This window comes from Scyliorhinus torazame, chromosome 3 (assembly GCF_047496885.1).
Source record: "Scyliorhinus torazame isolate Kashiwa2021f chromosome 3, sScyTor2.1, whole genome shotgun sequence".
NCBI classification, from domain to species: domain Eukaryota; kingdom Metazoa; phylum Chordata; class Chondrichthyes; order Carcharhiniformes; family Scyliorhinidae; genus Scyliorhinus; species Scyliorhinus torazame.
In genome coordinates this window covers 353,292,413-353,315,857 of record NC_092709.1, presented here as the reverse complement: position 1 = coordinate 353,315,857, position 23,445 = coordinate 353,292,413, and the positions used below count along the sequence as shown (strand labels likewise).

General features: G+C 53.0%; 1 protein-coding gene across 1 annotated transcript in view; it reads right to left on the bottom strand.

The window, feature by feature from the left end:
- The window catches only part of LOC140409342 (matrix metalloproteinase-21-like), a 121,900-nt gene extending 101,185 nt beyond the window's left edge, over positions 1-20,715 (bottom strand). Inside the window, exon 1 of the mRNA XM_072497758.1 lies at positions 20,014-20,715. The gene's annotated coding sequence lies outside the window, so the exon portion shown is untranslated. The remainder of the gene's footprint in view (positions 1-20,013) is intronic.
- Positions 20,716-23,445: the final 2,730 nt, after the last annotated feature.

Sequence of the window (23,445 nt, the reverse complement as noted above, 5' to 3'; positions counted from 1 at the left end):
ATTAGGAGAGCTAAGAAAGGGCATGAACAATCTTTGGCGGGTAGGATCAAGGAAAACCCCAAGGCCTTTTACACATATGTGAGAAATATGAGAATGACTAGAGCGAGGGTAGGTCCGATCAAGGACAGTAGCGGGAGATTGTGTATTGAGTCTGAAGAGATAGGAGAGGTCTTGAACGAGTACATTTCTTCAGTATTTACAAATGAGAGGAGCCATATTGTTGGAGAGGACAGTGTGAAACAGACTGGTAAGCTCGTGGAAATACTTGTTAGGAAGGAAGATGTGTTGGGCATTTTGAAAAACTTGAGGATAGACAAGTCCCCCGGGCCTGACGGGATATATCCAAGGATTCTATGGGAAGCAAGAGATGAAATTGCAGAGCCGTTGGCAATGATCTTTTCATCCTCACTGTCAACATGGGTGGTACCAGGGGATTGGAGAGTGGCGAATGTCGTGCCCCTGTTCAAAAAAGGGACTAGGGATAACCCTGGGAATCACAGGCCAGTTAGTCTTACTTCGGTGGTAGGCAAAAGTAATGGAAAGGGTACTGAAGGATAGGATTTCTGAGCATCTGGAAAGACACTGCTTGATTAGGGATAGTCAGCACGGATTTGTGAGGGGTAGGTCTTGCCTTACAAGTCTTATTGAATTCTTTGAGGAGGTGACCAAGCATGTGGATGAAGGTAAAGCAGTGGATGTAGTGTACATGGATTTTAGTAAGGCATTTGATAAGGTTCCCCATGGTAGGCTTCTGCAGAAAGTAAGGAGGCATGGGATAGTGAGAAATTTGCCAGTTGGATAACGAACTGGCTAACCGATAGAAGTCAGAGAGTGATGGTGGATGGCAAATATTCAGCCTGGATCCCAGTTACCAGTGGCGTAATGCAGGGTTCAGTTCTGGGTCCTCTGCTGTTTGTGATTTTCATTAATGACTTGGATGAGGGAGTTGAAGGGTGGGTCAGTAAATTTGCAGAAAAGAGGCCAGCATTCTGGCCTTTGCGTCCCTAGTAGTCCGGCGAAGGATCTTGCTAATGTGGAAGGAGGCGAAGCCCCCCAGCCTGGAGAAATGATATGTCTGGGTTCATAAAGTTGGAGAGGATTAAGTTTGCCTTGAGAGGGTCTGCGCAGGGGTTCTACAGGAGGTGGCAACCGTTCCTAGACTATCTCGCGGAGCGTTAGAGGAAGGTCGGTCAGCAGCAGCAGCAACCTTGGGGGGGGGGGGGGGGGACGTCCTGGGGGGGGGGGGGGGGGGGGTGGAGGGGACGTCCTGGGAGGGGGGGGTAGGGGGGGGAAAGGGGGGACTGCCTGGGAGGATGGATGAGCAAGAGATAACATGAAGGGCTGGGGAAACTGGCACGTACGGGTGAGGGCCAGTGTACAAAGCTGTGTAAATATATCATTTTGCCATGTATATATCTTGCTCTGCGCGATTTCTCATTTTTTTTTGTTACGAGGGGGGGGGGGGGGTTATTGTTTGTAAGGGAGAAAAATTGTGTTAAAAAACTTTAATAAATATATATATTTTTTAAAAAGTTAATTTGCAGACGATACGAAGATTGGTGGAGTTGTGGATAGTAAGGAGGGCTGTTGTCGGCTGCAAAGAGACATAGATAGGATGCAGAGCTGGGCTGAGAAGTGGCAGATGGAGTTTAACCCTGAAAAGTGTGAGGTTGTCCATTTTGGAAGGACAAATATGAATGCGGAATACAGGGTTAACGGTAGAGTTCTTGGCAATGTGGAGGAGCAGAGAGATCTTGGGGTCTATGTTCATACATCTTTGTAAGTTGCCACTCAAGTGGATAGAGCTTGAAGAAGGCCTATGGTGTGCTCGCGTTCATTAACAGAGGGATTGAATTTAAGAGCCGAGAGGTGATGATGCAGCTGTAAAAAAACTTTGGTAAGGCCACATTTGGAGTACTGTGTACAGTTCTGGTCGCCTCATTTTAGGAAGGATGTGGAAGCTTTGGAAAAGGTGCAAAGGAGATTTACTAGGATGTTGCCTGGAATGGAGAGTAGGTCTTATGAGGAAAGGTTGAGGGTGCTAGGCCTTTTCTCATTAGAACGGAGAAGGATGAGTGGCGACTTGATAGAGGTTTATAAGATGATCAGGGGAATTGATAGAGTAGACAGTCAGAGACTTTTTCCCCGGGTGGAACAAACCATTACAAGGGGACATAAATGTAAGATGAATGGTGGAAGATATAGGGGGGATGTCAGAGGTAGGTTCTTAACCCAGAGAGTAGTGGGGGCATGGAATGCACTGCCTGTGGAAGTAGTTGAGTCAGAAACATTAGGGACCTTGGATAGGTACATGGATTACGGTAGAATGCTATAGTGTAGATTAGTTTGTTCTTAAGGGCAGCACGGTAGCATTGTGGATAGCACAATTGCTTCACAGCGCCAGGGCCCCGGGTTCGATTCCCGGCTTGGGTCACTGTCTGTGCGGAGTCTGCACATCCTCCCCGTGTCTGCGTGGGTTTCCTCCGGGTGCTCCGGTTTCCTCCCACAGTCCAAAGATGTGCAGGTTAGGTGGATTGGCCATGATAAATTGCCCTTAGTGTTGGGTGGGGTTATTGGGTTATGGGGCTAGGGTGGGGGTGTTGACCTTGGGTAGGGTGCTCTTTCCACGACTCGATGGGCCGAATGGCCTCCTTCTGCACAGTAAATTCTATGATAATCTATGATTAATCTAGGACAAAGTTTCGGCACAACATTGTGGGCCGACGGGCCTGTTCTGTGCTGTATTTTTCTATGTTCAACTCCATTTTACTAGCCTTAGTTTTGAAACATAAATTTGAATTTGACATTTTCAATTGACCTTCATCCTCAAAGCTGCCTGGGGAGAGAGTCCCCAATCGCCACTCCTGCCCTGCCCCACCCTGCCCTATCCCACCCTGCCCCACCCCACCCTGCCCCACCCCACCCTGCCCTACCCCACCCTGCCCTGCCCCACCCCACCCTGCCCAACCCCACCCTGCCCCACTCCACACAGCCCCACCCCACACTGCCCCACCCCACCCTGCCCCACCCCACTCCGCCCCACCCCACCCTGCCCCACCCCATTCTTCCCCACCCCATCCTGCCCTGCCCCACCGCACCCCGCCCTGCCCCACCCCATCCTTCCCCACCCCATCCTGCCCTGCCCCACCCTTCCCCACCCCACACCACCCTGCCCCACCCCATCCTTCCCCACCCCATCCTGCCCCATCCCACCCTGCCTCACCCCACACAGCCCCGCCCCACCCTGTCCCGCCCCACCCTGCCCCGCCCCACCCTGCCCCACCCCACACAGCCCCGCCCCATCCTGTCCCGCCCCACCCTGCCCCACCCTATCCTGCCCCACCCCACCCTGCCCCACCCCACCCCACAGCCCCACCCCACCCTGCCCCACCCCACCCTGCCCCACCCCACGCTGCCCCACCCCACCCTGCCCCTCCCCACCCTGCCCCACCCCACCCTGCCCCTCCCCACCCTGCCCCACCACACCCTGCCCCGCCCCACCCTGCCCTATCCCACCCTGCCCCACCCCACCCTGCCCTACCCCACCCTGCCCTGCCCCACCCCACCCCACCCTGCCCAACCCCACCCTGCCCCACTCCACACAGCCCCACCCCACACTGCCCCACCCCACCCTGCCCCACCCCACTCCGCCCCACCCCACCCTGCCCCACCCCATTCTTCCCCACCCCATCCTGCCCTGCCCCACCGCACCCCACCCTGCCCCACCCCACCCTGCCCCACCCCATCCTTTCCCACCCCATCCTGCCCTGCCCCACCCTTCCCCACCCCACACCACCCTGCCCCACCCCATCCTTCCCCACCCCATCCTGCCCCATCCCACCCTGCCTCACCCCACACAGCCCCGCCCCACCCTGCCCCGCCCCACCCTGCCCCACCCCACACAGCCCCGCCCCACCCTGCCCCACCCTATCCTGCCCCACCCCACCCTGCCCCACCCCACCCCACAGCCCCACCCCACCCTGCCCCACCCCACCCTGCCCCACCCCACCCTGCCCCTCCCCACCCTGCCCCACCCCACCCTGCCCCTCCCCACCCTGCCCCACCACACCCTGCCCCACCACACCCTGCCCCTCCCCACCCTGCCCCACACCCACCCCACCCTGCCCCACACCCACCCCACCCTGCCCCACACCGGCCCCACACAGCCCCACCCCACACTGCCCCACCCCACGCTGCCCCACCCCACCCTTCCCCTCCCCACCCTGCCCCACACCCACCCCACGCTGCCCCACCCCACCCTGCCCCTCCCCACCCTGCCCCACACCCACCCCACCCTGTCCCGCCCCACCCTGCCCCACTCTATGCTGCCCCACACCCACCCCACCCCACCACACCCCACCCCACCCCACCCTGCCCCACACCCACGCTGCCACGCCCCACCCTGCCCCACCCAACGCTGCCACGCCCCACCCCACACAGCCCCACCCCACCCCACTACACCCCCACCCCACCCCACTACACCCCACCCCACCCCACCGCACCCTGCCCCACCCTGCCCCACCCCACCCCACCCCACCCCGCCCCGCCCCACCCCACCCCACCCTGCCCCACACCCACCCCACCCCACCCCACCCCACACCCACCCCACCCTGCCCCACACCCACCCCACCCTGCCCCACACCCACCCACCCTGCCCCACACCCGCCCCACACAGCCCCATCCCACCCTGCCCCACCCCACCCTGCCCCGCCCCCCCTGCCACACCCCACCCTGCCCCACACGCACCCCACACAGCCCCACCACACCCTGCCCCACACAGCCCCAACCCACCCCACCCCACCCCATCCATGCACTCACACGTGCACAATCTCCCACATACTCGCTCGCACTCACACCCACGTACACAATCTCACTCTCATGCTCCATACACTCACACAATATTGCACTCACATGTTCATACACACCCACTCTCACACACACACTCTCACACACACACTCACACACACACACACACACTCACGCACAATCTCACACATACACATTCACACACACACACACAATCGCACACTCACACACATACACTGACACGCACACAATCTTGCACTCACACAAACACACACACTCATTCTCACAGGCAGGGCGCTCATACACTCACACTCACACACACCTCACACTCAAATACACATATGCACACTCACACAACATTCAATTAACATACTATACAAACACACTCACCCACACCATGTACACACATACTCCACGCACACACTTAAGTGCACATACTCCACATACCACACAACACACACTCAATTAACACACTACACAAACACACACACACCATGTATACACATACTCTACACATACTACACATACATACATACCACATACTCCACACGCTACACACACACACACATCATGCACACACATACTCCAAATGCACTACACACACACCATGTACACACATACTCCACACACACACCACATATACACATACTCCACACACACTACACACACTATGTACACACATACTCCACACACACTGCACGCACACTCACAGACATGCAGATACACACATTCTCACACACACACAATCTCACACACACACATTCTCACACACACACAATCTCACACACACACACACTCACACACACACAATCTCACACACATAATCTTGCCCTCACACACACAATCTCACGCTCACACACATAAACAGAAATAGTTGCTGATACACTTACACATTAATAGGACGGAATGTGTTGAGGATTTCGGGTTCTCTGTGTCTATTGAAGACTATCTGTGTCTGTATTACTCAGTAACTGATTATAGCTCTGGGAAATTCTTTACTGCTGGCCCAACCTCCCAATGGGGTGACGAACCCACAGCACATGGCGAAGTTCTCTGGACGTTCAGAATTCCTTGCTCATTACATCAAACTGACTGAAAGGGGTGGAGGGGCCACATGAATTGTACAATCTGAGCAGAGAACTAATGAGGTTGGGTGGGTGGGTAACTGGAGTTAAGGGGCGGTCTTGCTCTGCCCCCGAATGGGGCAATGATATGACTCTTCCAGAAACATTGGTTGGGAGGGACAGATCGTCTCCTGTCCAGAAACCCGGTTTGAAGGTAAAGCAGAGTTCACCTTTGTCAGAATGCGTCTTTCACTGACACCTTGCACTTTGAAATAAGGTTGATTTGAACGCCTCACGTGCCCTCTCCTGCCTATGCTTAACTTGCGGAGCGAGCACAGGTCCAACCACCACGTAGAGGTCAGTGAAATGTTGGTCTTTACCTCAAGGCGTTTGAAAAACACCAGGATGGACATGATGTTACTGAGCTCTGGTTAGATCCCATCTGCATTAACTGCGTTTAGTTTCAAGTATCTAACTTCATGAATGCTAGTCTTTACATCCAGAGGTGTGGTATAGAGAGAGGATAAAGGTTCTCTGCAGTATACAAAGCTCTGGGTAGACCACTTCCGGACAGTTGTGGGCCCTGGACCAGCCGAATAATATTGTGACATCGGAACGTGCGCACATTCACCAGAATATCTTTTTAAGATTCATTTACGGGAGGTGAGCCTCGCTGGTCAGGCCCAGCATTTATTGCCCATCCCTAGTTGCCCTTCAGAAGGTGGTGGTGAGCTGCCTTCTTGAACCGCTGCAGTCCACGTGGCGTAGGTACACCCACTGTGCTGTTAGGGAGGGAGTTCCAGGGTTTAGACCCAGTGACAGTGAAGGAACGATATATTTCCAAGTCAGCGCAGTGAATGGCTTGCAGGGGAATCCAGGTCATGAATGCTTGTGGGCAGGGTGCCAACACGCAGGCTGCTTTGTCCTGGATGTTGTTGAGTTTCTTGAGCGATTTTGGGGCTGCACTCATCCAGGTGTAGCCACCTGGGTTGGCCACTTCCTGACTTAAAATGGAGAACCGCAAAGGCTGAAGGGAAATTCAGCCAACACAGGCAAAGACTAGCAAATACAGAAATCATGTATAATGGAACCTGCAAAACAACCAGACAGCACTGAAACCAGCAGCCATCTGCATAGTAATGTAGCAGCCACCTACATAGTAATGTGCGATTCCCAGGCACAATGGCAACAGTTAAGGTGAATAAAGCCAAGCCAGACTCCTCGGCGCCAGCAGGAGCCAAGACAAAGGAAGGCCAACAGACACTTAGGGACCGCCCAGCGATCAGGGAACTGCTCCAGTATTGGATAAATCGATCCAAGTGATCGGAACGCAGTCCAATCACTTGGAACCAGGTACGGGGTCCGCCCCGAAGGGCGGGAAGCCCCTGGGGACTATAAAGTAAAGCCCCCAAGTTCAAATCGTCCTTCTTTGGCAGGGTCACTCAGCAGCTCGAACCAACCCTTGACAGTGACCTGTCTAAGCTGCCGCATCAACCAAGTAAGTCTCCAGTCAACGCTCGCTACGAGATAGGCGCTCCTAGCTACCAGTCCATACCAGCTTTGAATCCTGCAGACTCAGAATCGAACAAAAGGCCATTTGTTCCCCTGACCTGGTGGGCCAGTCCGAAGCTAAGTATAGGCCTTTAGTGATAAGAATAGCCTAGAAAGTAGAGTTTATGCATGAGTAGTGATTTACTGTGTATAATAAATGTGTTTGGATTTGAATCTTACTAATTGGTGTATTGAGTTATTGATCATTACTTGAACTTGAACCTCGTGGCGGTATCATAAAGATACCTGGCGACTGGAGAGCAAAGGTTATAAAACAGCCAATTGAACCAACCAAAAGTTAGCAACACAGGCAAGTGGGGAGTATTCCATTGTACTCCTTGTAGGTGGAGGACAGGCTTTGGGGGGGGGGTCAGAAGGTGAGTTACTTGCTGTAGGATTCCTGGCCGTTGACCTGCCCTGGTAGCCACAGTATTAATGTAGCTAGTCCAGTTCAGTTTCTGATCAATAGTAACCCCCAGGATGTTGATGGTGGGGGATTCAGTGATTCTTGTGTGGTGTGAATGTTGCTTGCCTGTTGTCAGCCCAGGCCTGGATATTGTCCAGGTCTTGCTGCATTTGTTAGTCCGGACTTAGCACAAATGTTCCGCTGTAGCCATCCCCCCCCCCCACCCCCCCACCCCGTCAAAGTTCTCTCTCTCTCCCCCTCATCCTAATCTGGGAGTGACTCCTCCCCCTCCCCCCCCCCCCCTCCACGCCGGTCCCAGGGAACCGCTCTCGGCACCACCTCCTCCAGTCGAATATCTGGGGCGGCTCCCCTTCTTTACCCCTCCGTCGTCGTTGCTGGGGTTTGGCGAGCGTCTGGGCGGGCGGTGTGGCGGTTTGGGAACGAGGGCATCCTGCCCCCCCCAAAGAGGGGCGGGGTGGGGGTGGGGGCAAGCCGACGCCCGACTGAGATGAATTGCCCACTCGGCCACAGGGAGCAGGCCGAGGTTTCAGCGCCTGAGCTTCCGCATGCCGCCCGTCGAGCTTGGCGCAAGTGTGACGTGTCGGCACTCGTGTGCGCCCACGCACGCCTCTCTCTCTCTCACACCCTCCCTCCTCTCTCTCCCACTCCTTCCCTCCTCTCTCTCACACACAGCCTCCCTCCTCTCTCACACACACCCTCTCTCTCTCCCACTCCTTCCCTCCTCTCTCACACACAGCCTCCCTCCTCTCTCACACACACCCTCTCTCTCTCACACAGCCTCCCTCCTCTCTCTCTCCCACTCCTTCCCTCCTCTCTCTCCCACTCCTTCCCTCCTCTCTCTCACACACACCCTCCCTCCTCTCTCACACACCCTCTCTCTCTCCCACTCCTTCCCTCCTCTCTCTCACACACAGCCTCCCTCCTCTCTCACACACACCCTCTCTCTCTCCCACTCCTTCCCTCCTCTCTCTCACACACACCCTCTCTCTCTCTCACACAGCCTCCCTCCTCTCGCTCTCTCACACCTTCCCTCCTCTCTCCCACTCCTTCCCTCCTCTCTCTCCCACTCCTTCCCTCCTCTCTCACACACACCCTCTCTCTCTCTCCCACTCCTTCCCTCCTCTCTCTCTCTCACACCCTCCCTCCTCTCTCTCCCACTCCTTCCCTCCTCTCTCTCCCACTCCTTCCCTCCTCTCTCTCACACATACCCTCCCTCCCCTCTCTCCCACTCCCTCCCCTCTCCCCTCCTCTCTCCCACTCCTTCCCTCCTCTCTCTCCCACTCCTTCCCTCCTCTCTCACACACACCCTCTCTCTCTCTCCCACTCCTTCCCTCCTCTCTCTCTCTCACACCCTCCCTCCTCTCTCTCCCACTCCTTCCCTCCTCTCTCTCCCACTCCTTCCCTCCTCTCTCTCACACACACCCTCCCTCCCCTCTCTCCCACTCCCTCCCCCTCTCTCACACACCCTCCCTCCTCTCTCCCACTCCCGCCCTCCTCTCTCTCCCACTCCCTCCCTCTCTCTCTCTAAACCAGGGGCTGGTTTAGCACACTGGGTTAAATCGCTGGCTTTGAAAGCACACCCAGGCAGGCCAGCAGCACGGTTCAATTCCCGTACCAGCCTCCCCGAACAGGCGCCGGAATGTGGCGACTAGGGGCTTGTCACAGTAACTTCATTTGAAGCCTACTTGTGACAATAAGCGATTTTCATTTCATTTCATTTTTCATTTGGACAGGGACTGCTTCATTATCTGAGGAGTCGCGAATGGTGCTGAACATTGTGTGTCATCCACAAACATCCCCATTTCTGACCTTATGATGGAAGGGAGGTTATTGATGAAGCAGCTGAAGATGGTTGGGCCTGGGACACTACCCTGAGGAACTCCTGCTGTGATGTCCTGGAGCTGAGATGATTGACCTCCAACCACCACAACCATCTTCCTTTGTGCCGGGTATGACTCCAACCAGCGGAGAGTTTCCCCCCTGATTCCCAGAATATTACCAGGGCTCCAATTGTGAGCTGATGGCAAGAGGTTGCATAAACTAGGTCTATATTCCCTGAAATCTAGAATGTTAAGGAGTGATTTAAGTGAAGGCCTTCGGGATTTTGAAAGGAATTGATAGAATACGCAGGAAAAGGAGGAGGCCATTCAGCCCCTCGAGACTGTGGTTGCCCTGTGTGTGAGCCCATCTCTGCCCCATCATGGCCCGACTCAAAACTCTCAGTTTTAAAATGAACAATCAATCGAGTGTCAATCACTGGTTGTGGGCGTGAGTTCAACTTCTCTCACTTTGCTACGTGGAAATGTTTCCTCATTCTGTTGCTGCAGTGACTGGCTCTAATCTTTACACAATGTCCCCTAGTCACGGACCCTGGATATAGTTACCATTGGCCCTATCAGTTCTCCTTAATAGCTTGAACATTTTGAACAAATCACCCCTTAATCTTCTAAATTCCATGGCTTGGAAGCCAACCATCTTCCATTGTGTGAGGTATGACTCCAGCAAGTAGAGAGATCATTGCTATTCCGCCTGCGGGTCAGAATCCTGTCTTTGTTTGTTGTTTGTTTAATGCGTGATTATGTAAAATTAGGCTACAGATATTGTGACTCTAGAATATTCTGTTCCTGCCAAGATTTTTTTCAAACTGTAAGACAAAGTTTTTCTTATTCACTCAGGCAATGTGAATGTTACTGGTCGGTCTAACATTTATTGAACCGTCTTATAGAATTTGCAGTGCAGAAGGAGGGCATTCGGCCCATCGAGTCTGCACCGGCCCTTGGAAAGAGCACCCTACCTGAGCCCCCACCTCCACCCTATCCCCGTAACCCCAACTAACCTTTTTGGACACTAAGGGCAATTTAGCGTGGCCAATCCACCTAACCCTGCACACCTTTGGACTGTGGGAGGAAACCGGAGCACCCGGAGGAAACCCACGCAGACACGGGGCGAACGTGCAGACTCCGCACAGGCAGTGACCCAAGCCGGGAATCGAACCTGGGACCCTGGAGCTGTGAAGCAACCGTGCTAACCGCTGTGCCACCGTGCTGCCGTCTTCTTGACAGCCAAATGGTTAGCTCGGCCATTTCCGAGGGGCAGTTACGAGCTGGCCTTGTTGCTGTGGGTCACCTGTAGGCCAGACCGGGTAAGGACAGCAGATTTCCTGTCCCTGAAGGACATTAGGTCACCAGGTGAGGTTTTTTTTAAGAACATAAGAACATAAGAACTAGGAGCAGGAGTCGGCCATCTGGCCCCTCGAGCCTGCTCCGCCATTCAATGAGATCATGGCTGATCTTTGTGGACTCAGCTCCACTTTCCGGCCCGAACACCAGAACCCTCAATCCCTTTATTCTTTAGAAAGGCATCTATCTTTTCCTTAAAAACGTTTAAAGAAGGAGCCTCAACTGCTTCACTGGGCAAGGAATTCCAGAGATTCACAACCCTTTGGGTGAAGAAGTTCCTCCTACACTCCGTCCTAAATCTACTTCCCCTTATTTTGAGGCTATGCCCCCTAGTTCTGCTTTCCCCGACCAGTGGAAACAACCTGCCCGCATCTATCCGATCTATTCCCTTCATAATTTTATATGTCTCAATAGGATACCCCCCCGCATCCTTCGAAACTCCAATGAGTACAGTCCCAGTCTACTCAACAACAATCCTGCAGTTACGTGGTCACCATAACAGATGCCAACTTTTTAATTTGATTAGTTAATTGAATTAACTTGACCAACTACTATGGTGGAATTTGAACTCACGTCTCTGGATCATTAGACCAGGCCTCACGATTACCAGTCCAGTAACACAGTCACAGAGTTTTACAGCACAAAAGGAGGCCCTTCGGCCCATTGCGTGTGTGCCGGCCATCAAGCTCCTATCTCTTCTAATCCCATTTTCTAGCACTTGGTCCGTAGCCTTGTTTGCTGTGCTGTTGCAAGTGCTCCCCTAAATACTTCTTAAATGTTGTGCGGGTTCCCGTTTCCACCACCCTTTCAGGCAGCGAGTTCCAGATTCCCACCACCCTCTGGGTGAAAAGGTTTTTCCTCAAATCCCCTCTAAATCTCCTGCCCCTTACCTTAAACCTATGCCCCCTGATATTGACCCCTTTGCTAAGGGGAAAAGTACCTTCCTATCCACCCTATCTATGTCCCTCATAATTTTGTCCACCTCAATCAGGTTCCCCCTCAGTCTTCTTGCTGCTCCAGGGAAAGCAACCCCAGTCTATCCAACCTCTCTTCGTAGCTGAAACGCTCCAGCCCAGGCAACGTCCTGGTGAATCTCCTCTGCACCCCCTCCAGTGCAATCAATCCTTCCTACAGCGTGGTGACCAGGACTGCACCCAGTGCTCCAGCTGTGACCTCACCAGCGTTTTATACAGCTCCATCAGAACATACCCATGGACGTAACCATCAGTAAGTGAGCAGGGCACCATTAGTATTGAGAACTCTCTGTAATTATCCCCACATCTCCATCTATCACAGTTTAGCCTCTGATGTCAGTTTCTCTGCTGTTTGGCCTTTCACACCTTTTGTTCTCTCTGGGGACTGCCATTAGCTCTCTTTCCCCTTGGTTTTTGTGGCCATTAGCACCCGGTTTCCCTGGGTTTCTGTGACTATGACTCATCTTTCATTCGCACTCCACAGTATAAATATTCCCCAAATTCTCTGACTGTTAACTGTGACAAAGAGTCATCGGACTCGAAACGTTCGCTCTTTTCTCTCCCTACAGATGCTGCCAGACCCGCTGAGATTTTCCAGCATTTTGGGGGCAGACAGTCAGTGCAGGAATCCCCTGTGGTTGTCCCCCTCTCTAACAGGTATACCGCGTTGGATACTGTTGGGGGGAATAGCCTATCAGGGGAAAACAGCAGCAGCCAGAGCAGTGGTACCACGGCTGGCTCTGATGTTCAGAAGGGAGGGTCAAAGCGCAGAAGAGCAACAGTCATAGGGGACTCTATAGTCAGGGGCACAGATAGGGGCTTCTGTGGACATGAAAGAGACTCCAGGATGGTATGTTGACTCCCTGGTGCCAGGGTCCAGGATGTCTCTGAACGGGTAGTGGCCATCCTGAAGGGGGAGGGCAAACAGGCAGAGGTCGTGGTACATATTGGTACTAACGTCATAGGCAGGAAGGGGCATGAGGTCCTGCAGCAGGAGTTCAGGGAGCTAGGCAGAAAGTTAAAAGACAGGACCTCTAGGGTTGTAATCTCGGAATACTCCCTGTGCCACATGCCAATGAGGCTAGAAATAGGAAGACAGAGCAGCTAAACACGTGGCTAAACAGCTGCTGTAGGAGGGAGGGTTTCCGTTATCTGGACCACTGGGAGCTCTTCCGGGCAGGTGTGACCTATATAAGAAGGACGGGTTGCATCTAAACCGGAGAGGCATAAATATCCTGGCCGCAATGTTTGCTAGTGTCACACGGGAGGGTTTAAACTAGTATGACGGGAGGTGGGTACCCGAGCAATAGGTCAGAAGGTGAAAACATTGAGGGAGAACTAGGGAATAGGGACAGTGTGGCTCTGAGGCAGGGCAGACAGGGTGAAGTTGCTGAACACAGCGGGTCTGGTGGCCTGAAGTGCATATGTTTTAATGCAAGAAGCATTACGGGTAAGGCAGATGAACTTAGAGCTTGGATTAGTACTTGGAACTATGATGTTGTTGCCATTACAGAGACCTGGTTGAGGGAAGGGCAGGATTGGCAGCTAAACGTTCCAGGATTTAGATGTTTCAGGCGGGATAGAGGGGGATGTAAAAGGGGTGGCGGAGTTGCGCTACTGGTTAGGGAGAATTTCACAGCTGTACTGCGGGAGGACACCTCAGAGGGCAGCGAGGCTGTATGGGTAGAGATCAGAAATTAGAAGGGTGCAGTTACAATGTTGGGGGTTTACTACAGGCCTCCCAACAGCCAGCGTGAGATAGAGGAGCAGATAGGTAGACAGATTTTGGAAAAGAGTAAAAACAACAGGGTTGTTGTGATGGGAGACTTCAACTTCCCCAATATTGACTGGGACACACTTAGTGCTAGGGGCTTGGATGGGGCAGAGTTGGTAAGGAGCATCCAGGAAGGCTTATTAATACAACATATAGATAGTCCAACTAGGGAAGGAGCTGTACTGGACCTGGTATTGGGGAATGAGCCCGGCCAGGTGGTAGAAGTTTCAGTCGGGGAGCATTTTGGGAACAGTGACCACAATTCAGTAAGTTTTAAAGTGCTGGTGGACAAGGATAAGAATGGTCCTAGGGTGAATGTTGCTAAATTTGGGGAAGGCTAATTATAACAATATTAGGCGGGAACTGAAGAACCTAGATTGGGGGCGAATGTTTGAGGGTAAATCAACATCTGACATGTGGGAGGCTTTCAAATGTCAGTTGAAAGGAATTCAGGACCGGCATGTTCCTGTGAGGAAGAAGGATAAATACGGCAAATTTCGGGAACCTTGGATAACGAGAGATATTGTAGGCCTCGTCAAAAAGAAAAAGGAGGCATTTGTCAGGGCTAGAAGGCTGAGAACAGACGAAGCCTGTGTGGAATATACGGAAAGTAGGAAGGAACTTAAGCAAGGAGTCAGGAGGGTGAAAAGGGATCACGAAAAGTCATTGTCAAATAGGGTTAAGGAAATTCCCAAAGCTTTTTACACGTACATAAAAAGCAAGAGGGTCGCCAGGGAAAGGGTTGGCCCACTGAAGGACAGGGGAGGGAATCTATGTGTGGAGCCAGAGGAAATGGGCGAAGTACTAAATGACACCTTGACAGAAATCTTTGGATCCTCACTGTCTTCAGGTGATGTCCCGGAGGACTGGAGAATAGCCAATGTTGTTCGTTTGTTTAAGAAGGGTAGCAAGGATAATCCAGGGAACTACAGGTCAGTGAGCCTTACGTCAGTGGTAGGGAAATTACTGGAGAGAATTCTTCGAGACAGGATCTACTCCCATTTGGAAGCAAATGGACGTATTAGTGAGAGGCAGCATGGTTTTGGGAAGGGGAGGTCGTGTCTCACTAACTTGATAGAGTTTTTCGAGGAGGTCACAAAGATGATTGATGCAGGTAGGGCAGTGGATGTTGTCTATATGGACTTCAGTAAGGCCTTTGACAAGGTCCCTCATGGTAGGCTGGTACAAAAGGTGAAGTCACACGGGATCAGAGGTGAGCTGGCAAAGTGGATGCAGAACTGGCTAGGTCATAGAAGGCAGAGAGTAGCACTGGAAGGGTGCTTTTCTGATTGGAGGGCTGTGACTAGTAGTGTTCCACAGGGATCAGTGCTGGGACCTTTGCTGTTCGTAGTATATATAAATAATTTGGAGGAAAATGTAACTGGTCTGATTAGTAAGTTTGCGAATGACACAAAGGTTGGTGGAATTGCGGATAGCGATGAGGACTGTCGGAGGATACTGCAGGATTTAGATCGTCTGGAGACTTGGGCGGAGAGATGGCAGATGGAGTTTAATCCGGACAAATGTGAGGTAATGCATTTTGGAAGGTCTAATGCAGGTAGGGAACATACAGTGAATGGTAGAACCCTCAAGAGGATTGAAAGTCAGAGAGATCTAGGTGTACAGGTCCACAGGTCACTGAAAGGGGCAACACAGGTGGAGAAGGTAGTCAAGAAGGCATACGGCATGCTTGCCTTCATTTGCCGGGGCATTGAGTATAAAAATTGGCAAGTCATGTTGCAGCTGTATAGAACCTTAGTCAGGCCACACTTGGAGTATAGTGTTCAATTCTGGTCGCCACACTACCAGAAGGATGTGGAGGCTTTAGAGAGAGTGCAGAAGAGATTTACCAGAATGTTGCCTGGTATGAGGGCATTAGCTATGAGGAGCGGTTGAATAAACTCGGTTTGTTCTCACTGGAACGACGGAGGTTGAGGGATGACCTGATAGAGGTCTACAAAATTATGAGGGGCATAGACAGAGTGGATTGTCAGAGACTTTTTCCCAGGGTAGAGGGGTCAATTACTAGGGGGCATAGGTTTAAGGTGCGAGGGGCAAGGTTTAGAGGAGATGTACAAGGCAAGTTTTTTACGCAGAGTGTAGTGGGTGCCTGGGACTCGCTACCGGAGGAGGTGGTGGAAGCAGGGACGATAGTGACATTTAAGGGGCATCTTGACAAATACATGAATAGGATGGGATTATAGGGATACGGACCCAGGAAGTGTAGAAGATTGTAGTTTAGTCGGGCAGCATGGTCGGCACGGGCTTGGAGGGCCGAAGGGCCTGTTCCTGTGCTGTACATTTCTTTGTTCTTTGTTCTTTGTTCATTTTCTCTTTCGTTTCAGATTCCAGCATCTGCAGTAATTTGCTTTTATCTCTGTAATTATTGTTACATTAAACCACCGAATTGCAGTAGGCAGACTCTGGATATTTCAATAGGATGAGGGACAGAATTTAGCTTCACCTCCCTTTTGACTGGAATCTACCATTAAATAAACACTGGATAGTTCGTACAGATGCTAGTTGTGAGGCTGAAGTTATCCTGCATCCATAGTTTGCTGTTTGGAAGGTCCATTTACACAACCTTTGGAAGATAAGTGTGATCGCGAAGGATGACAGATGAATATCAAATATATTGCCTTATGTTAGAGGGAAATGTAAGCATGGTTTGGATCTAATAGTCTTAATAAGGGACTTTGCCTAGTCCGATGAATACTGGAAGGTCCATCGTTTGTATTTCCTCATAGTTATCTTGCCTTTCAACAAGAATATGACAAGTTTCCCCAGCAGAGTTGGGCGAGTGCTCCCCATGGAGTGGGAGAGAAAGTCATTGTGATGGTCTTTGAGGAGAGAATAGCCACTGGGGAGGGGTTTGAATGTGAGTTGATAGTGACTGCCCTTTATGTCAAGGCAGCATTTGACCGAGTGTGGCGTCTAGGAGCCCGAGCAAAACTGGAGGCAATGGGATCGGGGGGGGGGGGGGGGGGGGGGGGGGGGGGGGGGGGGGGGGGGGGGGGGGGAGGGGGGGGGGGGGGGTGTTTAGTCCCCAATCTGCTCCGCCATTCATTATGATCATGGCTGATCACCCAATTCAATCGCCTAATCCCGCATTCCCCCATAGCCTTTGAGCCCCTTTGCCCTCTCTGCTGTATCCAACTGCTTCTTTAAACCATACAATGTTTTGTACTCGACTACTTCCTGTGGTCACGAATTCCACAGGCCGACCCCCCTCTGGGTGAAGAAATGTCTCCTCATCTCTGTCCGAAATGGTCTACCCGTCTCCTCAAGCTGTGACCCCTGGTTCTGGACACCCCCACCATCGGGGACATCTTCCCTGCATCTACCCTGTCTAGTCCTGTTAGAATTTTATAAGTCTCTATGAGATCCCCCCTCATTTTTCTGATCTCCAGCGAGAACAATCCCAACCTAGTCAATCTCTCCTCGTACGTCAGTCCCGCCATCCCTGGAATCAGTCTGATAACTGCACTCCCTCGAGAGCAAGAACATCCTTCCTCAGAGAAGGAGACCAAAACTGCACACAGTACTCCAAGTGTGGCCTCACCAAGGCCCCTGTATAATTGCAGCAAGACATCCCTGCTCCTGTACTCGAAACCTCTCGCAATGAAGGCCAGTATACCATTTGCCTTCTTTACCGCCTTCAACCTCACATTTATCCAAATTTTACCATTTGTAACTCCTCAGATACTGAAGTAGTCCATGTCTAAACAGAACAAGACCTGGACAATATCCAGGTTTGGGCTGACAAATGCCAAGTAACATTCGTGCCACACAAGTGCCAGGCAATGACCATCTCCTACAAGAGAGGATCTCACTATCTCCTATTAACATTCAACGGCATTATCATCGCAGAACCCCCCACAATCAACATCCTGGGGGTTACCGTTGACCACAAACTGAACTGGACTAGCTATATAATTAGTGTAGAGACAAGAGCAGTTCAGAGACTTGACATTCCGCAGAGAGTAACTCACCTCCTGACTCCCCCAAAGCCTGTCCACCATCCACAAGGCACAAGTCAGGAGTGTGATGGAATACTCTCCACTTGCCTGGATGAGTGCAGCTCCAACAACACTCAAGAAGCTCAACACCATCCAGGACAAAGCAGCCCCACTTGATTGCTCCCCCTTCCACAGACATTCAAACCCTCCACCACTGACAGACAGTAACAGCCGTGTGTACCATCTACAAGATGCACTGCAGTAACTCACCAAGGTTCCTCAGGCAGCACCTTCCAAACCCACGACCACTACTAGAAGGACAAGAGCAGCAGATACCTGGGAACCCCACCACCTGGAGGTTCCCCTCCAAGTCACTCACCACCCTGACTTGGAAATATATCGCCGTTCCGTCACTGTCGCTGGGGCAACATCCCGGAGCTCCCTCCCTAACAGCACAGTGGGTGTACCTACACCAGAGGGACTGCAGCGGCTCAAGAAGGCAGCTCACCACCACCTTCTGAAGGGCAACTAGAGACGGGCAATACATGCTCTGGGTTCCAGAGGGAGAGCGAGTGAGGGAGGGAGGGAGGAGAGTCTGAGGCAGATTGAGAGATGCTGGCTCGGGTGTATCTGAGCGTCAGTGCATTGTTGTCCACCAACGTTGTCCATATCCTCTCCAAGCCCTCACCGTCATCTCTTTCCCATCCCCTCCCCGATCAGCCTTCCCCTCCCCTCCCTCACCATCCCTCCATCCCATCCCCTCCCCCCTCCCTCACCATCCCCTCCACGCTCACCCCTCCCCTCTCCCTCACCATCCCCTCCCCTCAACATCCATTCCTCCCCACCCTCTCCCCTCCCTCACCATCCCCTCCACGCTCACCCCCTCCCCTCTCCCTCACCATCCCCTCCCCTCAACATCCATTCCTCCCCACCCTCTCCCCTCCCTCACCATCCCCTCCACGCTCACCCCCTCCCCTCTCTCTCACCCTCCCCACCCCCTCCCCTTTCCCTCACCATCCCCTCCACGCTCACCCCCACCCTCTCTCTCACCATCCCCTCCCCTCAACATCCATTCCTCCGCACCCTCTCCCCGCCCTCACCATCCCCTCCACGCTCACTCCCTCCCCTCTCCCTCACCATCCCCTCCCCTCAACATCCATTCCTCCCCACCCTCTCCCCTCCCCTCAACATCCATTCCTCCCCACCCTCTCCCCTCCCCTCCACGCTCACCCCCTCCCCTCTCCCTCACCATCCCCTCCCCTCAACATCCATTCTTCCCCACCCCCTCCCCTCCCTCACCATCCCCTCCACGCTCACCCCCACCCTCTCTCTCACCATCCCCTCCCCTCAACATCCATTCCTCCCCACCCTCTCCCCTCTCTCACCATCCCCTCCCCTTTCCCTCACTATCCCTTCCCCACTCCTCCCTTCTCCCTCCCCTCCTCCCATCTCCCCTACCATGCCCTCCCCACCCCTCATCCTCCCCTCTTCCCCACGCCGCCCCTCATCGTTCTCTCCTCCCCATCCCCTCCCCTCCCCATCCCCTCCCCTCCCCATCCCCTCCCCTCCCCATCCCCTCCCCTCCCCATCACCATCCCCTCCTCCCCCTCACCATCCCCCCATCTCCACCTCCTCTCCCTCACCATCCCCCCCCCAACCCCTCAGCTCTCTCTCTCGCCATCAGCTCCCCCCCCCCTCTCCCTCCCCATCCCCTCCTACCCACTCCCTTCTCTCCCCCTCACCATCCTATCCTCCCACCCCCTCCCATCTCCTTCCCCATCCCCTCACCCCCTCCCCTCAACGTTCCGTCCTCCCCTCTCCCTCAACATCCCCTCCCCTCAAACCCTCCCCTCTCCCTCCTCCCCACCCCCTCCCCTCCGCTCAAACCCTCCCCTCTCCATGGCGCTGCCCTGCTCTGGGTTCCAGAGGGAGAGTGAGTGAGGGAGGGGGGAGGAGAGTCTGAGGCAGATTGGGAGATGCTGGCTCGGGTGTACCTGAGCGGCGGTGCATTGCCTGATGGGTATTCCAGCTGGGAAGCCAAGAGATGGAAATCTTGGCGTAGGATTGTCTCACTTGGCAATTTCGCAAGACTTTAAATCTCACCTCCTGCCCTGGCCTCACTTGGACAGAGGCCGTTACATACTCATGCATATCACCAACTTTATTTCCTGAATGTTTACCCTTGCTGTATGTGATTACTCGACTTTGAATTCCTTTCCGTGCTTGGTAAACACATTCTGCGATGCTGTGGGCCTCGGGGTTACAAAGAAAACACTTACCGGGGAGAGGCCTCCATCCATACTCTGCAGTGAGCAGCTGATGGGTCTTACAGATGCTGGTGTGTCCACAGGAGACAGTAGCTGGAGAATCTGCCTGGCTCCCTCTGTCCCTCTCTCCCTAACTTTCTGTCCCTTTCTCCCTAACTTTCTGACCCTCTCTCCCTAACTTTCTGTCCCTCTCTCCCTAACTTTCTGTCCCTCTCTCCTGCTCCCTGGCTCCCTAGCCCTCTGCCCTGCTCCCTCTCTCTCTCTATTCCTTGATCTTGCTCCCTCTCTCTATTTCTCTCCTGCGCCCTGTCTCTCTATTCCTCTCTCTCCATCTCTCTCTGTGACTCTTTCTGTCCTGCTCCCACTATCTCTTGCCCCCCATGCCTACCGCTGTCCCATTCCCTGCATCTCTTGCAATCTCTATTTCTACTTACACCCGTCTCTCTCGCTCCCGATACTTTCCCTGCACCTGAACGTCACTTATACTATCTTATACGAGCTGCATCATTTTTGCACCTGCAATCTGGTGCTTCCCCTTTCCCATCCTGATCAACCAGGATTGTCTCCACTCTCTCGTTCTCGGCCGCCCTTCCCCTGCCCGTCTGCTGCTTCCTCCTCTCTCTGCCCGCTCAGCTCTGTTTCCCCTCCTGCTGTGCCATCCTCCTGTGCAGGTGAGTCAGGAAGCAACAGTGAAGGGCCTCGAACCCTACACCGGGGAGTAACTACGACCGAGGGAAATGACATCAGAGATGGCCGATAACTCTTTCTTGCCTGAGGGTGTAATCGCAGTGTTACACTGTTCATACCAAACACTGCTGGGTGTGGCACTATAACCTGCTCAAATCACTGTGCAGTCAGAGGGAGAGTGGTGCAAAGACTATCCAAACATTTCAACGGCATTTACTCCCTAACCTTCTAGAAATTTCTTCAACTTTTTTTTTAACTGCTTATTTGACCATGACAAGGTAAGAGATATCAAACACAGAGTGCTGGAGAGATCCTCCAGGTACAGCACGGGGATAGATACAGAGTAAAACTCCCTCCACACTATCCCCATCAAACACTCCCAGGACAAGTACAACACGGGGTTAGATACAGAGTAAAGCTCCCTCCACACTATCCCCATCAAACACTCCCAGGGCAGGTACAGCACGGGGTCAAATACAGAGTAAAGCTCCCTCTCCACTGTCCCCATCAAACACTCCCAGGACAGGTACAGCACGGGTTTGGATACATAGTAAAGCTCCCTCCACACTATCCCCATCAAACACGCCCAGGACAGGTACAGCACGGGGTTAGATACAGAGTAAAGATCGCTCTACATTGCCCCCATCAAACACTCCCAGGACAGGTACAGCACCGGGTTAGATACAGAGTAAAGCTCCCTCTACACTGTCCCCATCAAACACTCCCAGGGCAGGTACAGCACGGGGTCAGATACAGAGTAAAGCTCCCTCTCCACTGTCCCCATCAAACACTCCCAGGACAGGTACAGCACGGGGTTAGATGCAGAGTAAAGCTCCCTCCACGCTATCCCCATCAAACACTCCCAGGACAGGTACAGCACGGGGTTAAATACAGAATAAATCTCCCTCTGCACTGTCCCCATCAAACACTCCCAGAACAGGTGCAGCACGGGGTTAGATACAGAGTAAATCTCCCTCTGCATTGTCCCCATCAAACACTCCCAGGACAGGTGCAGCACGGGGTTAGATACAGAGTAAATCTCCCTCTGCACTGTCCCCATCAAACATTCCCAGGACAGCTACAGCACGGGGTTAGATACAGAGTAAAGCTCCCTCTACACTGTCCCCATCAAACACTCCCAGGACAGGTACAGCACGGTGTTAGATACAGAGTAAAGCTCCCTCTACACTGTCCCCATCAAACACTCCCAGGTCAGGTACAGCACGGGGTTAGATACAGAGTAAAGCTCCCTCTACACTGTCCCCCATCAAACACTCCCAGGACAGGTACAGCACGGGGTTAGATACAGACTAAAGCTCCCTCTACACTGTCCCCATCAAACACTCCCAGGACAGGTACAGCACGGGGTTAGATAGAGAGTAAAGCTCCCTCTACACTGTCCCCATCAAACATTGCCAGGACAGATGCAGCACGGGGTTAGATACAGAATAAATCTCCCTCTGCATTGTCCCCATTAAACACTCCCAGGACAGGTGCAGCACGGAGTTAGATACAGAATAAATCTCCCTCTACACTGTCCCCATCAAACACTCCCACGATAGGTACAGCACGGGGTTAGATACAGAGTAAAGCTCCCTCTACACTGTCCCCCATCAAACACTCCCAGGACATGTGCAGCACAGGGTTAGATACAGAGTAAAGCTCCCTCTACACTGTCCCCATCAAACACTCCCAGGACAGGTATAGCACAGGGTTAGATACAGAGTAAAGCTCCCTCTACACTGTCCCCATCAAACACTCCCAGGACAGGTACAGCACAGGGTTAGATACAGAGTAAAGCTCCCTCTACACTGCCCCCATCAAACACTCCCAGGACAGGTACAGCACAGGGTTAGATACAGAGTAAAGCTCCCTCTACACTGTCCCCATTAAACACTCCCAGGACAGGTACAGCACAGGGTTAGATACAGAGTAAAGCTCCCTCTACACTGTCCCCATCAAACACTCGCAGGACAGGTACAGCACCGGGTTAGATACAGAGTAAAGCTCCCTCTACACTGTCCCCATCAAACAGTCCCAGGACAGGTACAGCACGGGGTTAGATACAGAGTAAAGCTCCCTCTACACTGTCCCCATCAAACACTCCCAGGACAGGTACAGCACAGGGTTATATACAGAGTAAAGCTCCATCTACACTGTCCCCATCAAACACTCCCAGGACAGGTACAGCACGGGTTTAGATACAGAGTAAAGCTCCCTCTACACTGTCCCCATCAAACACTCCCAGGACAGGTACAGCACGGGGTTAGATGCAGAGTAAAGCTCCCTCCACGCTATCCCCATCAAACACTCCCAGGACAGGTACAGCATGGGGTTAGATACAGAGTAAAGCTCCATCTACACTGTCCCCATCAAACACTCCCAGGACAGGTGCAGCACGGGGTTAAATACAGAATAAATCTCCCTCTGCACTGTCCTCATCAAACACTCCCAGGACAGGTGCAGCACGGGATTAGATACAGAGTAAATCTCCCTCTGCATTGTCCCCATCAAACACTCCCAGGACAGGTGCAGCACGGGGTTAGATACAGAGTAAATCTCCCTCTGCACTGTCCCCATCAAACATTCCCAGGACAGCTACAGCACGGGGTTAGATACAGAGTAAAGCTCCCTCTACGCTGTCCCCATCAAACACTCCCAGGACAGGTACAGCACGGTGTTAGATACAGAGTAAAGCTCCCTCTACACTGTCCCCATCAAACACTCCCAGGTCAGGTACAGCATGGGGTTAGATAC